This window comes from Herpailurus yagouaroundi, unplaced genomic scaffold (genome assembly GCF_014898765.1).
Source record: "Herpailurus yagouaroundi ecotype Mexico unplaced genomic scaffold, PumYag 207, whole genome shotgun sequence".
NCBI classification, from domain to species: domain Eukaryota; kingdom Metazoa; phylum Chordata; class Mammalia; order Carnivora; family Felidae; genus Herpailurus; species Herpailurus yagouaroundi.
The window spans coordinates 5,584,767-5,588,845 of record NW_024412438.1 but is presented as its reverse complement, the minus strand read 5'-3'; positions in this window follow the sequence as shown (position 1 = coordinate 5,588,845).

Genomic DNA, 4,079 nt, shown 5'->3' with positions numbered 1-4,079 from the left:
CCGCACTGGGCTCGCTGCAGCCAGCCTGTCAACACAAAGCCCACTTGGGATCCTCTGTCCCCCTCTTTCTGCCCCTCCCCCACTTGAGCTTTCCCCAAAATAAATAAATATATATTTGTTTAATGTTTAAAATAAGGGGCACGTGGGTGGCTCAGTCAGTTAAATGTCCGGCTCTCGATGTCGGCTCAGGTCTAGATCTCGGGATTGTGAGTTCAAGCCCCACCTTAGGCCCCATGCTCAGCATGGAGCCTACTTAAAAATCATAAAATAAGGTAGGCGCCTGGGTGGCTCAGTCGGTTAAGCATCCGACTTCAGTTCAGGTCATGATCCCATAGTTCGTGGGTTCGATCCCACGTCGGGTCTGTGCAGACAGCTCAGGGCCTGGAGCCAGTTTCAGATTCTGTGTGTCTGCCCCTCCCTGCTCATGCTCTGTCTCTGTCTCTCTCTCAAAAATAAACAAACATAAAAGTAAAATTAAACTAAAACTTACAAAATATTTAAAATAAAAGAATAGGAGAAAATATACCAGGCAAATATGAAGCATAAGAAATACCAGGAAGTAACTTTGATATTTGACAGTGGGGATTCCAAGATGGAAAAAATGACCTTTCCGCCCGTGGGTGTCGCCAAGCAAGCACACCACGGCCTCCGCTCCCGCCGCCCTGTCCAAGCCGGAGTCTGCGAAAGAGAGAGCGGGAGGTCTGAGCCGAGGAACAGCGGCCGAGCGTGTGAGGAGCCGCGGGGAGCACTCACGGACCGCGTGGGGCGAGAGAGCCCAACCCCGAGCGCTCCCGAGGCTTTGGGCTCCTCACCTCCCTGTGGAGGAGGTGGGCGCAGCCACGAGCGCAAGGCCACGCAAGGTGGACGGAACGGTGGTGGGAGCGAGGAGAGCTGTCTCGAGAGAAGATTCTCAAAGACCGTGCCCACGTGACGGTGAGAAAGATTTTTATCAGAGGCGTTAAAGAAGACACTAAAGAACATCACCCGAGAGATTATTATTGTTTTAAGTTTATGTATTTAGGGGCGCCTGGGTGGCTCAGTCGGTTAAGTGGCCGACTTCGGCTCAGGTCATGATCTCACAGTCCGTGAGTTCGAGCCCCGCGTTGGGCTCTGTGCTGACAGCTCAGAGCCTGGAGCCTGTTTCAGATTCTGCGTCTCCCTCTCTCTGACCCTCCCGCATTCATGCTCTGTCTCTCTCTGTCTCAAAAATAAATAAACGTTTAAAAAAATAATAAATATGGGGCGCCTGGGTGGCTTGGTTGGTTGAGTGTCTGACTTCGGCTCAGGTCATGATCTCACAGTCCGTGAGTTCGAGCCCCGCATTGGGCTCTGTGCTGACAGCTCAGAGCCTGGAGCCTGTTTCAGATTCTGTGTCTCCCTCTCTCTCTCTGCCCCTCCCCTGTTCATGCTCTGTCTCTCTCTGTCTCAAAAATAAATAAACGTTAAAAAAAAAAAAAACAATTTAAAAATAAATAAATAAATAAATAAAAATTAAAAAAAAATTTTTTTTAAGTTTATGTATTTATTTATTTTTTTTTTTACGTATTTATTTTTGAGAGAGAGAGAGAGAGAGAGAGCAAGCAGGGGAGGGGCAGAGAGAGAATCCAAAGCAGGCTCCTCATGCCCGATTTGGGGCTTGAACTCACGAAAGGTGAAATCACGACCTGAGCCAAAATCAAGAGTCGGACGCTCAACCAACTGAGCGTCCCGGGCGCCCCTCTTCGAGGTTATTTTGAACAGTATGGGAAAATTAAAGTGATTGAAATCATGACTGACTGAGGCAGCGGCAAAAAAAAAAAAAAGAGAGAGAGAGAGAGGCTTTGCTTCTGTAATGTTTGATGACCATGACTGTAGACAAGATTGTCATTCAGAAACACCATGCTGTGAGTGGCCACAGCTGTGAAGTGAGGAGAGCCCCATCTAAGCAGATGATGGCTGGTGCTTCCTCCAACCAAGGAGGGCCAAGTGGTTCTGGAAACTTCTGTAGGTGAGGTGGCTTTGGTGGCAGTCGAGGTGGTGGTGGATATGGTGGCAGTGGGGACGGCTATAGCAGATTTGGTAATGACAGAAGCAACTTTGGAGGTGGTGGAAGCTATAATGATTTTGACAGTTACAAAATCAATCTTCAAATTTTGGACCCATAAAAGAAATTTTGGAGGCAGAAGCTCTGGCCCCCGTCACGGTGGAGGCCAATACTTTGCCAAACCACGAAACCAAGGTGGCTGTGGCAGTTCCAGCAGCGGCAGTAGCTGTGGCAGGGGCAGAAGGTTTTAATTACTGGCAGGAAACAGAGCTTAGCGGGAGAGGAGACCAGAGATGTGACAGGGGAGCTGCAGGTTACAACAGATCTGTGGACTCAGCCGAGCACAGTGGTGGCAGGACCCGGCTGCTACGGAGAAGACGTTTTAGACAATACTCATGTGTACGGGCAAAAAACTCCAGGACTGCATTGGGGACTAATTGTAAAACAGGTTATTTTAGTTTCTGTTCTAGAAAGCGGAAAGCACTCCAACAAAGGGTTTTAATACAGATTTTTTTGTGTACCCATGCTGCTGATTGCTAAATGTAATAGTCTGATCATGACGCTGAATAAATGTGTCTTCAAAAAAGAAAAAAAGTTGAAAAAAATGAGACAAAGAGAAACATAATATAGTAAAATACAAATGTCATAAATATAAAAGCACCAATAATATAGCCTCAAAAAAGAAAAAGCAACAATGAACAAACCTTTTGGAAGAAATAAATAGATAAATTATGGTTAGAGATTTTAACTTACTCTTCTCAGAAACTGATTGATCAAGGAGATAAAAATAAGCAGAGATATAAAATAGCTGAATAATCTTATTGATAAATTCAAGTTATTGGAAAATATAGACTTCTTCACCTGACAAAGAGAAAATACACATTCTTTTCTGACACATGTAGCTCATGTAATATTGAATATGTTCTAGAACACAAAAGAAACCTCAATAAATTCCAAAGAATTGTTATTATATGGATTATAATTATAATTATGCTTTCTTGCTCTTATAAAAATTTCTAATTAATAGATAATAAATAATTTTAAAAGAAAGGGAAAAAACTGAAACAGTCCTAATGTCTATCAACAGGTGTATATATAAATAAATTACAGCACAAACATTGAAATATAATGCGATAGTGAAAATGAGTGAATTCCATCAATATGGATAAATCTCTTAATTTCAGCAAAAAATAATTTTCAGGGGCGTCTGCCTGGCTCAGTCAGCAGAGCATGCAACTCTTGAACTTGGGGTTGTCAGTTTGAACCCCTCATTGGGTGTGGAGCCTACATAAGAAAAAACAAAAAAGAAAAGGAAAAAGAATTTACAGAAGTTGTACATTATAATATCATGTAAAGTGCAAAAACATACAATACTAAATAATATATTGCTTAGAAATATGTACGTTATATGATCAAAATTATTTTTTTGCAAATTGAGGGAATCATAAACCCACAATTCAAGATGGTGGCTATGGCCATCAGGGGCCAGGCAATATAAGGCCTCACATGGAAGCTTTAATTAGATCTGTAAGTTTTGTTTTATTTTAAGTGATCTAAAGCAAATATTTTTAATTTTTTTAATGTTTATTTATTTTTGAGAGAGAGAGTGAGCAGGGGAGGGACAGAGAGAGGGAGACACGGAATCCAAAGCAGTAAAGCAAATATTTTTTAAATGGTCAAATTCAGTAAAGCTTATAGTTAGATATTGTGCTATTTTCTACTTTTCCATACACTTGAAATATTTCATCATTAAAATAGTAGGAAAATGGGGCGCCTGGGTGGCGCAGTCGGTTAAGCGTCCGACTTCAGCCAGGTCACGATCTCGCGGTCCGTGAGTTCAAGCCCCGCATCAGGCTCTGGGCTGATGGCTCAAAGCCTGGAGCCTGTTTCCGATTCTGTGTCTCCCTCTCTCTCTGCCCCTCCCCCGTTCATGCTCTGTCTCTCTCTGTCCCAAAAATAAATAAACGTTGAAAAAAAAATTTTTATTTTAAATAAAATAGTAGGAAAAGGAAAAGAAAAGAAAAGAAAAGAAAAGAAAAGAAAAGAAAAGAAAAGA